Below are 14,965 nucleotides of genomic sequence, written 5' to 3' on the forward strand. Positions count from 1 at the left end.
AGACAGTGTCTGGTCCGCATTCATTTCGGGGCAGTTGGACGTCTGTCGCTTCTGCCCTGCCACTTACCTTGTTGATACTTTAAGCTGTCTTGGACTTTCACTCTGGCCTAACCCATTTGTCACGGTTAACCTGAATAGGTTCAGTCCGACAGTGTCACAACAGTGGCTTCCATCTAGGCAACACTGGTAGTTGGGTGGCAATGTTAGGAATGTCACCCATTCTGACATAGTCCAAGGGTCTTCTCCTGGCCAACTCTGCGGTGTTTATTCCCGGAGCTCTCCATTGGGAAGCGGGCTTCCTCAGCCGTCACGGCGTGCATCCCGGGGACTAGTCTCTTCTCCAAGAGAGGTTTCAACTCCTGGTGAGCAGAGGGGGCCTCCCTGAGGGGATTGATCCCCATGGCCTTCTGACTCGATCACACATTACCGGTGTTACAGTCCAGCTCTAGGAGTACTGAAGCTACCTTCAGTGACTCTTTGTCAGTGAAGTGGTCCTTCCACTTTGTGTACCTGTGTCCTCCGGTCTCCCTTCTTCCTCGAGGTCTTCGGAAGTTTAATTCGAGACGGAGGGGCTTTCCTTCTGGGGGCTCCAGGTCGTCCCAGACATCACTGGTACTAAGATTTTCGGAGTCTCCTCCTCGATGCTCCGTTCCTACTGCTTCACTATCTGGACCTGTTGTCTCAGGGTCCTTGTTTTTCCCTGGATCTGGATCGCTTGTCTTTAACTGCGCCCCTACTGTGGTCCTCGGGCTTCCCTGGCTCTGTCTTCATTGAGATGTTTAGAGCAGATAGGCCAGACTTTGCTGGGATCTGCCACGGACTGTGGCATACATAATTCTTATGGTATCGTACCTGTCGATACGATCCTCCGGTGTCCAGGATTTCCAGATATTCTGGCATTCCTTCCAGCTGGCTTGGGTTTCACCCTTGGCCTGGCCTTCCTGACAGTGCGGATCTCTACACTGTCGGTATGGTTAAGATATGGAATTGCTCCGCTCTGGTATCCAGTTCATCCTTTGGAGTGTTTTCTGGATTATGTCTCCACTTGTCCTCCCTAGGGACTCCTGGGGAGTTAGTAGTGGTTCTTTGTTCCCTCCGGGGACAGTCAATGGAACCGCTGGTTGTGATAGCCATTACATGGTCTATTGTTTAAGCTCTCTCTCTCTCTCTCTCAGGGTGTTTAAATCAACCAGGAGAGTGTCTGCATGGGGAGCGTTCTCATGTGGCTCCCTCTTCTGGAGGGCATCATGTCAGGGTGTGAGTTGCTCTCGCCCTGTGTTTCTTCTTAAAGTGGTTTTTAGGTTCCATATTATTCTGGAACTTATGGTATGGCCATTCAGTTCCCAGTCCTCTCGGCTGTTGTGGCCTCATGGACTGTGGTCCGGCCTCTTTGGCTTTATGTGATCCGTTCAAGTTCCTTATGGTAAGCGGACTCCTTATTGGTGGTCTGCGGTTTCTGGTTTTAACAGGAAACGATGGCCGGCCTATAATGAAATGTTGACTGGATGGCCTCGTATGTCTTCCTCAGGGGCCTACCCATGGGTGGGCATTTCTGTCGTTGAGGCTTGTTTTTTTCTCGGGCCGTGTAACCCTCGTGGGCGGCTCGTCGTGGCGCCTCGGCTGTTTTGCCTTACTAGGTGTCCACGTGGTCTTCTGTCCATACCTTTTTAAGGTTCTAGGCATTGGTTTCCTTTGCCTCTCAGGATGCTTCCTTTTTGGCGACGGATTCTCCTCTCAGCACAGGAGCGTCCCCACCCTTGGTTGAACTGCTTTGGGACATCCCCAAGGTCAACCCTGTGGACCCCCTATGGACCCTGAAGTAGAAAACAAGAGATATGGTAAGAACTTACCTTTGTTATCTCTGTTTCTACGAAGTCCATAGGGTCCACAGGGCGCCCGCCCTGACGCACCTGGCTTCATATGGGCTGTTACTGGTCACCGGCTTCCCGTCTCCTTTTCTGTGAGTATGGTTCTAGAGTGTTCCAGTTTTCTCTCTCTTTTTCTCTCCTCCTCCGGCCTTTGGCTACTTACAATCTGAGGTGCCTCTGGCTGGGGGGCGGGGTTATAGGGAGAGTGGACCCAAGTGCATCCTGGGAGCTAAAAGCTTTAACTGCGTGGTGCCCGGATTTGGTTCCCAACCTATACCCCAAGGTCAACCCTGTGGACCCTATGGACTTCGTAGAAACAGAGATAACAAAGGTAAGTTCTTACCATATCTCTTGTTTTTTCCTTATTTTTGTAACAATTTATTTACCCGAGTTGGAGCTGAACAGTTTAGTTTATGATTACTATACAGCGAATCTAGGGCTTCTTACGCCCAGCAGATCTCTCTCCCGCAGCTACACACTGTACAGCAGCGTTTCCCAAACTCAGGGGGCGATTCAGACCCGGACGCAAAGCAGCGCACTTTCACTGCCATCAGGGGCAGGGTATGCAAATTCAGCGATCGCATGGCAAGGCTTAAGGACGCCCTCTATGTCTTAGAGAGCGACGGCAGAGCGAACGCCCGCCGGTCTAAAGACGCCCTCTTTTCCTTCGCAACACACGTCATCTCCAGGAAGTGTATGTAATATCAGTAACATCGAGAGCGAACGGCGCTGCTCGTAGCCCTTGAGGTAGACCCTACCCTGCCGCAAGCAATGCGATCACTGCAGGCTGAAATACAACCAGGCGACGTGTACAATGACGCTGACAACAAGAGATATGGTAAGAACTTACCTTTGTTATCTCTGTTTCTACGAAGTCAATAGGGTCCACAGGGTTGACCTTGGGGTATAGCTGGATCTGGATCCATGGGCACCACGCAGTTAAAGCTTTAGCTGCTCCCAGGATGCACTTGGGTCCATCCTCCTCTATACCCCGCCCCCGGCCACAGCACCTCAGTTGGTAAGCAGCCAAGGCCGGAACAGGTAAACGTTCCTGTATATAAGCCTCCCTAATAACAGAACAAAGCCAACGGGCTAACGTTTGTTTGTTGGCAGGCCAACCCCTCTTATGAAAACCAAAGAGGACAAACAAGGAATCGGACTTTCTTACAGAAGCCGTCCGATCAACATAAATTCGTAGAGCACAGACAATGTCCAATGAAGCCTCACCAGCTGAAAGATCAGGTGACTGAAAAGCTGGCACCAGCAGTTCCTGATTAATGTGGAACTTAGAGACAACTTTAGGCAAAAACTCAGGACGAGTGCGATGCACTGCTCTGTCCTGGTGAAAAATTAAGAAGGGGGGACTACAGGAAAGCGCCCCCAACTCAGATACCCTCCTGGCCTAAGCAATTGCCAGGAGAAAACAAGAGATATGGTAAGAACTTACCTTTGTTATCTCTGTTTCTACGAAGTCCATAGGGTCCACAGGGTTGACCTTGGGGTATAGCTGGATCTGGATCCATGGGCACCACGCAGTTAAAGCTTTAGCTGCTCCCAGGATGCACTTGGGTCCGTCCTCCTCTATACCCCGCCCCCGGCCACAGCACCTCAGTTGGTAAGCAGCCAAGGCCGGAGGAGGAGACTAAACAGAGAGAAGGAAGACTGGAACACACAAGAAACCATACTCACAGAAATGGGAGACGGAAAACCGGTGACCAGCCACACAGCCCATTTGAAGCCAGGTGCGTCAGGGCGGGCGCCCTGTGGACCCTATGGACTTCGTAGAAACAGAGATAACAAAGGTAAGTTCTTACCATATCTCTTGTTTTCTACTTCAGGGTCCATAGGGGGTCCACAGGGTTGACCTTGGGGATGTCCCAAAGCAGTACAACTAAGGGCGGGGACGCTCCTGTGCTGAAAGGAGTACCCGGCGCCCAAAGGATGCATCCTGAGAGGCAAAGGTGTCAAACGCATAGAACCTCAAAAACGTTTGAATTGAAGACCAAGTGGCCGCCTTACACAGCTGAACAGCAGAAGCGCCACGTCTAGCAGCCCAAGAGGGACCCACAGAACGAGTGGAATGAGCCTTAACAGAGGCTGGCACAGGTAAGCCCTCCTGTGGATAAGCCTCACAAATAACGGAACGAAGCCAACGGGCTAACGTTTGTTTGTTGACAGGCCAACCCCTCTTGTGAAAACCAAAGAGGATAAACAAGGAATCAGACTTCCTAACCGAAGCCGTCCGGTCTACATAAATTCTAAGCGCCCGGACCACATCTAAGGAAGTCTCACCAGCTGAAAGATCAGGGGACTGAAAAGCTGGCACAACAAGTTTCTGATTAATATGGAACTTCGAGACCACATTGGGCAAAAACTCAGGACGAGTGCGGAGCACCGCTCTGTCCTGGTGAAAAATCAGGAAAGGAGGGCGACAGGAAAGTGCCCCCAATTCAGACACCCTCCTGGCCGAAGCAATTGCCAGGAGAAAAACCGTCTTAAATGTCAGCCACTTGAGCTCCACCGCCTCAAGAGGCTCAAACGGAGGACCCTGCAGGACCCGTAGCACCGCCGCCAAGTCCCAAGGAGCCACAGGAGGCACAAAGGGAGGCTGGATCCTGAGAACACCTTGGAAAAAGGTGTGAACGTCTGGTAGTATTGCAATCCGCCGTTGAAACCACACGGACAAGGCAGACACATGAACCTTCAGAGATGCAAGGCGTAAGCCGAGATCCAATCCTGACTGAAGAAATTCCAAGATCCTAGAAACTCGGAACACCTGAGGATCATAATGTCTGGACTCACACCACTGAAAGTAAGTGTGCCACACTCTGTGATAAATCCGTGCTGAAGCAGGCTTGCGTGCCCTGAGCATGGTACCAATAACCGAACTGGAGAAGCCCCGAGACCTCAAGACGGCTGTCTCAAGAGCCACGCCGTCAAAGACAGCCGACCCAGATCCGGGTAAAGGCAGGGCCCCTGAGACAACAGGTCCCGACGCTGAGGAAGAAGGTACGGAGCGTCGATGGAGAGGCTCCTGAGATCGGAGTACCAAGGACGTCTGGGCCACGCTGGAGCTACCAGCACGAGCATGCCGCCGTCCTGCTTGAATTTCCGCAGAACCCGAGGAAGCAGGGATATCGGAGGAAACAGATACGCCAGGTGAAACGTCCATTTCACCGACAGCGCGTCCACCAGACTTGCACCTGCGTCTCTTGTCCTTGACCCGTAAACGGGCAACTTGTGATTGTGACGGGAGGCCATCAAGTCCAGCTCCGGCAGTCCCCACCTGTCCACGAGTAGCTGAAACACCTCTGGGTGAAGCGACCATTCCCCGGGATGCACGTCGTGACGGCTGAGGAAGTCCGCCTCCCAATTGAGGACTCCGGGGATGAAGACCGCCGAGATCGCCGGAATGTGACCCTCCGCCCAAGTCAGGATACGAGACACCTCCGACATCGCTGCCTGACTGCGAGTTTCGCCTTGGTGATTGATATACGCCACCGTGGTGGCGTTGTCGGACTGCACCTGTACCGCCCTTCCGTGAAGAGCGGGGCCGGACGACTGCAGGGCCCTGTATACTGCCCGCAGTTCCAGGATGTTGATGGGGAGAAGTGCTTCTTCCGCTGACCAACGACCCTGAAGCGACAAAGAGCCGGTCACTGCCCCCCAACCCCGGAGACTGGCATCCGTCGTGAGCAGGACCCAGTCCGGGATCCAAAATGGGCGCCCCTCGACCAGATGAGCTGTCTGAAGCCACCAAGCCAAAGATAGCCGAACGTCCGGAGCCAACACCAGCACCTGAGAGCGGATCCGGTGAGGTAACCCGTCCCATTCTGATAGAATCAGCCCCTGCAGGGGCCGGGAATGGAACTGGGCAAATTCCACCATGTCAAATGTCGACACCATGGACCCCAGAACTCTCATAGCCGAATGGACCGACAGGCGGCAACGGCTCAGGCAACTGCGTATCCGCAGCTGTAGGGAGGCGACCTTCTCCGGAGTCAGGAAGATCCTTTGCTGACGCGAATCCAGCAGGGCTCCCAAATGAACCATCCGCTGTGATGGAATCAGGGAGGACTTTTTCCAATTTATCAACCACCCGTGTGCTTGCAGGCAAGCGATCGTCAGGTGGAGATGTTGAAGCAGTACCTCCGGGGGGCTCGCCAGCAACAGGAGGTCGTCCAGGTACGGCAGCAGCCGTACATTCTGGTTCCGAAGATGTGCGGCCATGACCGCCATAATCTTCGTGAACACCCTCGGTGCCGTGGAGAGACCAAAGGGTAGCGCCCGGAACTGATAGTGGTGTTGAAGGATAGCGAACCTCAGATACCGCTGGTGTGAAGATGCTATCGGAACATGGAGGTAGGCGTCCTGGATGTCCAGGGACACCATGTAATCCCCCGGTTCCATCGCCAGAATGATGGAACGTAACGTTTCCATCCTGAACTTGGGAACTCTGAGGAATTTGTTCAGAGACTTCAAGTTGAGGATAGGGCGATGAGAACCATTGGGTTTCTGCACCAGAAACAGAGACGAATAATACCCCGTCCCTCGTTGTGATAGAGGAACGGGAACAATGACCCCTGCTTTCAGCAAGGACTCTATAGCCTCCTGAACCTGTAACGCCTTGGTCTTGTCCTGAGAAGGACTTGTGCAGAAAAACTGGTGGGGTGGTCTGTGCCGAAAAGACAGGGCGTACCCCTGGGAGACCACTTCTCGAACCCAGGCATCCGTGGTGGTATTGTGCCAGCACTGGGCAAATAGAAGAAGTCGGCCTCCCACTCTGAGGTCCCCCAGAGGGAGGCCCGTCCCATCAGGCCGCAGGTTTATCTTCCTGCTTGGAAGAAGGGCGCCGAGCACTCCAGGCTTGCTTCTTGGGTTTAGAGGCCGTCTTACTCGCAGACTGTCTCGGGAAGGACTGACCTTTCGCCTTACCCTGAACCCGAAAGGAACGAAAAGCCGAACTCCGAACCTTAGCAGGCAGTGCCGCCGAAGGGAGGAAGGCCGACTTGGATTTAGCCAGGGTGTCCACTATTTTGTCCAAGTCCGGACCAAATAGTAATTCCCCATTGAAAGGTAAGGCCTCCAGACCTTTCTTTGAATCAGAGTCCGCTCTCCAGGACCGCAACCATAAGGATCGGCGGGCAGACACCGCTGCAGCCGATACCCGCGAGGTCAGCAGGCTAGCATCTAAAGAAGCTTCTCCAATGTAAGAAGCAGCGTCCCTCATTTGTCCCAACAACGCCCGCTGGACATCCGGAGCGTCGTCCGGGAAGGTATCTTCCAATGCATTGGCCCACCCCTCAATGGCCTTGGCCACCCAGGAGATGGCCATGGACGGTCGGGCCACCGCCCCGGAGAGGGAGTAAATAGACTTTAAGCAAGTCTCAACTTTCCTGTCCGTGGGATCCTTCAGCGAGGATATCGACGGTAATGGTAAGGTGGCGCCCCGAGTTAAACGGGTGACATGGGAATCCACCGCCGGTGGAGTTTCCCATTTTTTACAATGTGCCTCAGGGAAGGGGTAATTAGAAGCCAACCGCTTCTGAGGAAGGAATCTCTTACTGGGCGCCTGCCAAGCTACCGCCATATGATCCGTCAACTGATCCGACAGGGGAAACACCGCAGAAGCCACCTTAGTTTTTTTGAAACTAGGAAACTTCGACTTAGGAACCGGTGCCTCATCCTCTATAAGAAGAATAGCTCGCACCGCCCTAACTAGTGCTCGCACATTAATGGACGACTTGGTATCCATTTCCTGGACCAAGGCGTCCGAGTCAGTGTCATCAGGGACCTCCCCATCATCTGAGGAACCCTCTGAGTCCGATACCTGAGCAGCCCGTGTCATGAGTGAGTGTTTTGAAATCCTAGAAGGCATGTCAGTCTGCAACATTGACTGAAAAGCCGAGGAAGCGGCCGCCAAATTTTGCACGGAGTTGGAGAGCACATCCACCCAGGGTGGAGGAGTCACCATAGGGGCCTGAAAAGGTACCACAGGCTGCTGCGGCACAGGGGAAGACTGTATATACATAGGGACCCACCGACTGAGACCCAGGAGGACTCCGCAATAACTGCGGGACACCCGGGGAATGGGGGATGGTCGGCTGGGACAACGACCTAGTAGGGAGAGCAGTCGGGACCGACAGACGGTCCGCAATAGACACCAGCACTTGAGAAAACATCGCCCACGGTGGTTCCTGCGCCAGAGAAGGTCTGGATGGGCCAGGAGCCACCTGGCATCGACTACACAGGCCATCCTGTGACAAATCCTCCCTATCTACTCCTGCAGAACAGCGTCCGCAGGAGGCCAACACCGGAGCCACTGAGCGCTCAACCTCCTCATCTGACATGACAGAATATATTATATATCTGGCACCAGGGTAGAAGTAAAACGCACTCACCGGTGTGCTGAACAACAGCCCACAATATGGCACTGAGTAGCACACAACTGTATGTGACGGACCTCACAAATACGTGATCTATATAAGTGAGGTCAGTAGAAACGCCCCTCCCCCACACACCTGTAGGGCTTGTAGGAGAAGTAAAGGGATAGGTATAAGCTGACAGTAAGTAGAAAATAAGCACAGACAGGCAGCACTAGCAAAAGTCACATACCATGCAGGAAGATATACTCACTGCACCTTTCCACTACAATCAACCTGCCCAGATTCAGTGTCTGGGAGGGCTATAGTGCTGTGTACGCTGTCCTTAATCAGGGGAGAGGTACACAGGGGGACCGGTCCGCGTGCTCCCTGAAGATCTGCGCTGCCACTGTGAGAAAATGGCCGCTGGAGACCTCAGAGGAGGAGTGGCCGAGTAGCTGCAGCTCAGCGACGCCAGACTCCGTGCTGAAAGGCGCGCTGAGCTGAGGGGAGGAGCCGCTGACAGGGAAGGCTTCATCCCCTGGCTAGCATATTAACCCCAGGGCTTGCCGGCATCCCGCTTGCCATATATCCCTGGTGGTCTAGTGGTCCCACGGGTTATTCCTCCTCAGAGGGGGAGCCCGCCGCCACCGCTAGCGGCCCCCGGTCTGTCCCCTAGGACCGGGGGCAAAGGACTGCATCTGCAGGCAAAAACCGGCGACTCCGGCAGCAGTCCAGGGAGGGACCCAGAGTCCGGCTAGTACGGACTCTGGCCTCCCGCCGCGATCCCCAGTGCAGTACTGGCGTCGCGGCGCCAGCAGGGAAGGAGAGCGGCAGCGTGGGCGTCTGCATAGACAGCCCGTCGCTGCCACACTAGAGCCTCTGTTGTAAAATAAAAATCTAACAGGCTCTTTTTTTTTTTTTTTTTTTTTTTTTTAAATAAAAATAGAAAGCTTTTGGGGGCTGCTCCTGCAGCCCCCCTGCGCAGGTGACCCGACTCCGGCCGGGCACCAACTCAAACTGAGGTGCTGTGGCCGGGGGCGGGGTATAGAGGAGGACGGACCCAAGTGCATCCTGGGAGCAGCTAAAGCTTTAACTGCGTGGTGCCCATGGATCCAGATCCAGCTATACCCCAAGGTCAACCCTGTGGACCCCCTATGGACCCTGAAGTAGAAATGCTAATTATGTACGCCCATGAAACACCGTAAGAACACACAGACACGCCTGCGTTCACACACCCACGTTTACATAGACCTTCCCCTGACACCACCCACAAACGGCAATGTCTGTGTACTATGAGCGCACGACTCCCGATCGCAGTGAGTGGCTCGCGCACTGCGATGCAGACGGGCGACTATTGGCCATAGCATGCGTTCGGGACTTATCGTCCGGGTCTGAATCAGGCCCTCAGCCCTCAAGGAAGCATAACAATCCAGGTTTTAAGGATATTCAATCTTGTGCACAAATGGTATAATCAAACTGAATGAGATACTAAAAAACCTGAACTGTCAGGGTGCCCTGAGGATGGAGTTTGACCAAATGCTGGGCCTGATTTTGCAGCCCCTCACACACTACAAGACACCCCTCCTCACACACTGCACGTCACCTTCCCCTCACACTGCATGTCACCGTCCCCTCACACACTGCACCCCACACACTGCACGTCACCGTCCCCTCATACGCTGCACCCCATACACTGCATGTCACCGTCCCCTCACACACTGCACCCCATACACTGCACGTCACCATCCCCTCACACTGCATGTCACCGTCCCCTCACACACTGCACCCCATACACTGCACGTCACCGTCCCCTCACACACTGCACCCCACACACTGCACGTCACCGTCCCCTCACACTGCACGTCACCGTCCCCTCACACACTGCACCCCACACACTGCACGTCACCGTCCCCTCACACACTGCACCCCATACACTGCACGTCACCTTCCCCTCACACTGCATGTCACCGTCCCCTCACACACTGCACCCCATACACTGCATGTCACCGTCCCCTCACACATTGCACGTCACCGTCCCCTCACACACTGCACCCCATACACTTCATGTCACCGTCCCCGCACACACTGCACCCCATACACTGCACGTCACCTTCCCCTCACACTGCATGTCACCGTCCCCTCACACTGCACCCAATACACTGCACGTCACCGTCCCCTCACACACTGCACCCCATACACTGCACGTCACCGTCCCCTCACACACTGCACCCCATACACTGCACGTCACCGTCCCCTCACACACTGCACCCCATACACTGCACGTCACCGTCCCCTCACACACTGCACCCCATACACTGCACGTCACCGTCCCCTCACACACTGCACCCCATACACTGCACGTCACCGTCCCCTCACACACTGCACCCCATACACTGCACGTCACCGTCCCCTCACACACTGCACCCCATGCACTGCACGTCACCGCCCCCTCACACACTGCACATCATACACTGCACGTCACCTTCCCCTCACACACCGCACCCCATACACTGCACGTCACCTTCCCCTCACACTTCACCCCATACACTGCACGTCACCTTCCCCTCACACACTGCACCCCATACACTGCATGTCACCTTCCCCTCACATACTGCACCCCATACACTGCATGTCACCTTCACCTCACACACTGCACGTCACCGTCCCCTCACACACTGCACCCCATACACTGCACGTCACCGTCCCCTCACACACTGCACCCCATGCACTGCACGTCACCGCCCCCTCACACACTGCACATCATACACTGCACGTCACCTTCCCCTCACACACCGCACCCCATACACTGCACGTCACCTTCCCCTCACACTTCACCCCATACACTGCACGTCACCTTCCCCTCACACACTGCACCCCATACACTGCACGTCACCATCCCCTCACACACTGCATGTCACCTTCCCCTCACACACTGCACCCCATACACTGCATGTCACCTTCCCCTCACACACTGCACCCCATACACTGCACGTCACCTTCCCCTCACACACTGCACCCCATACACTGCACGTCACCTTCCCCTCACACACTGCACCCCATACACTGCATGTCACCTTCCCCTCACACACTGCACCCCATACACTGCATGTCACCTTCCCCTCACACACTGCACCCCATACACTGCAGGTCACCTTCCCCTCACACACTGAACCCCATACACTGCACGTCACCTTCCCCTCACACACTGCACCCCATACACTGCACGTCACCTTCCCCTCACACACTGCAACCCATACACTGCATGTCACCGTCCCCTCACACACTGCACGTCACCGTCCCCTCACACACTGCACCCCATACACTGCATGTCACCGTCCCCGCACACACTGCACCCCATACACTGCACGTCACCTTCCCCTCACACTGCACGTCACCGTCCCCTCACACACTGCACGTCACCGTCCCCTCACACACTGCACCCCATACACTGCACGTCACCGTCCCCTCACACACTGCACCCCATACACTGCACGTCACCGTCCCCTCACACACTGCACCCCATACACTGCACGTCACCGTCCCCTCACACACTGCACCCCATACACTGCACGTCACCGTCCCCTCACACACTGCACCCCATACACTGCACGTCACCGTCCCCTCACACACTGCACCCCATACACTGCACATCACCGTCCCCTCACACTGCTTGTCACCGTCCCCTCACACACTGCACCCCATATACTGCATGCCACCGTCCCCTCACACACTGCACCCCATACACTGCACGTCACCTTCACCTCATACACTGCACCCCATACACTGCATGTCACCTTCCCCACACACTGCACCCCATACACTGCACGTCACCTTCCCCTCACACACTGCACCCCATACACTGCATGTCACCTTCCCCTCACATACTGCACCCCATACACTGCATGTCACCTTCACCTCACACACTGCACGTCACCGTCCCCTCACACTGCACCCCATACACTGCACGTCACCGTCCCCTCACACACTGCACCCCATGCACTGCACGTCACCGCCCCCTCACACACTGCACATCATACACTGCACGTCACCTTCCCCTCACACACCGCACCCCATACACTGCACGTCACCTTCCCCTCACACTTCACCCCATACACTGCACGTCACCTTCCCCTCACACACTGCACCCCATACACTGCACGTCACCATCCCCTCACACACTGCATGTCACCTTCCCCTCACACACTGCACCCCATACACTGCATGTCACCTTCCCCTCACACACTGCACCCCATACACTGCACGTCACCTTCCCCTCACACACTGCACGTCACCTTCCCCTCACACACTGCACCCCATACACTGCATGTCACCTTCCCCTCACACACTGCACCCCATACACTGCAGGTCACCTTCCCCTCACACACTGCACCCCATACACTGCACGTCACCTTCCCCTCACACACTGCACCCCATACACTGCACGTCACCTTCCCCTCACACACTGCACCCCATACACTGCACGTCACCTTCCCCTCACACACCGCACCCCATACACTGCACGTCACCTTCCCCTCACACACCGCACCCCATACACTGCACGTCACCGTCCCCTCACACACCGCACCCCATACACTGCATGTCACCTTCCCCTCACACACTGCACCCCATACACTGCATGTCACCTTCCCCTCACACTGCACCCCATACACTGCACGTCACCTTCCCCTCACACACCGCACCCTATACACTGCACGTCACCATCCCCTCACACACTGCACCCCATACACTGCACGTCACCATCCCCTCACACACTGCACGTCACCATCCCCTCACACACTGCACGTCACCATCCCCTCACACACTGCACCCCATACACTGCACGTCACCATCCCCTCACACACTGCACCCCATACACTGCACGTCACCTTCCCATCACATACTGCACCCCATACACTGCACGTCACCTTCCCATCACATACTGCACCCCATACACTGCATGTCAGCTTCCCCTCACATACTGCACCCCATACACTGCACGTCACCGTCCCCTCACACACTGCACCCCATACACTGCATGTCAGCTTCCCCTCACACACTGCACCCCATACACTGCACGTCACCATCCCCTCACACACTGCACCCCATACACTGCACGTCACCATCCCCTCACACACTGCACCCCATACACTGCATGTCAGCTTCCCCTCACACACTGCACCCCATACACTGCATGTCACCTTCCCCTCACACACTGCACCCCATACACTGCATGTCACCTTCCCCTCACACTGCACCCCATACACTGCACGTCACCATCCCCTCACACACTGCACCCCATACACTGCACGTCACCATCCCCTCACACACTGCACGTCACCATCCCCTCACACACTGCACGTCACCATCCCCTCACACACTGCACCCCATACACTGCACGTCACCATCCCCTCACACACTGCACCCCATACACTGCACGTCACCTTCCCATCACATACTGCACCCCATACACTGCACGTCACCTTCCCATCACATACTGCACCCCATACACTGCACGTCACCGTCCCCTCACACACTGCACCCCATACACTGCACGTCACCATCCCCTCACACACTGCACTCTTCCAGAACAAGTTACGGGAATGTGCCTTACACAGAGCACACACAGGAAGCAGTGAGATGAGGGAGCCCAGTCTCCGATACTCACCAGCGGGGGTCCCACACTCACATCAGCACCCGCCGGCCGCCAGTAGCACTGACTGACTCCACCGCCTCAGTCCCGCCACACACTGCGCATGCGCAGCCCACGCCAACCGCCGGGACCATCACTATCACCTGCGCATGCGCATTACAACTACTCGGCTCAGCGCAGCACCAGCTGTCTCTATAGTGATCTGTCATATTATATAATGCAGCCAACAGCTATCACTGACCCTGCCAGCATTATTATTACCTCTATAGGTGTATATATTATACATACACACATATTATTACTCACATGTACTATATAATACCTGCCAACAGCTATCACTGACCCTGCCAGCATTATTATTACCTCTATAGGTGTATATATTATACATACACACATATTATTACTCACATGTACTATATAATACCTGCCAACAGCTATCACTGACCCTGCCAGCATTATTATTACCTCTATAGGTGTATATATTATACATACACACATATTATTACTCACATGTACTATATAATACCTGCCAACAGCTATCACTGACCCTGCCAGCATTATTATTACCTCTATAGGTGTATATATTATACATACACACATATTATTACTCACATGTACTATATAATACCTGCCAACAGCTATCACTGACCCTGCCAGCATTATTATTACCTCTATAGGTGTATATATTATACATACACACATATTATTACTCACATGTACTATATAATACCTGCCAACAGCTATCACTGACCATGCCAGCATTATTATTACCTCTATAGGTGTATATATTATACATACACACATATTATTACTCACATGTACTATATAATACCTGCCAACAGCTATCACTGACCCTGCCAGCATTATTATTACCTCTATAGGTGTATATATTATACATACACACATATTATTACTCACATGTACTATATAATACCTGCCAACAGCTATCACTGACCCTGCCAGCATTATTATTACCTATATAGGTGTATATATTATACATACACACATATTATTACTCACATGTACTATATAATACCTGCCAACAGCTATCACTGACCCTGCCAGCATTATTATTACCTCTA

The 14,965-nt window shown here is 54.2% G+C and overlaps 1 protein-coding gene across 2 annotated transcripts in view; it reads right to left on the reverse strand.

The window, feature by feature from the left end:
• Nucleotides 1-13,994, reverse strand: part of SNAPC4 (small nuclear RNA activating complex polypeptide 4) — a 204,252-nt gene extending 190,258 nt beyond the window's left edge. For both annotated transcript variants that reach the window (XM_088479544.1, XM_088479543.1), the window contains exon 1: nucleotides 13,899-13,994. The gene's annotated coding sequence lies outside the window, so the exon portion shown is untranslated. The remainder of the gene's footprint in view (nucleotides 1-13,898) is intronic.
• Nucleotides 13,995-14,965: the final 971 nt, after the last annotated feature.

Source organism: Taudactylus pleione, unplaced genomic scaffold (assembly GCF_031769625.1).
Source record: "Taudactylus pleione unplaced genomic scaffold, aTauple2 ptg000240l, whole genome shotgun sequence".
NCBI classification, from domain to species: Eukaryota; Metazoa; Chordata; class Amphibia; order Anura; family Myobatrachidae; genus Taudactylus; species Taudactylus pleione.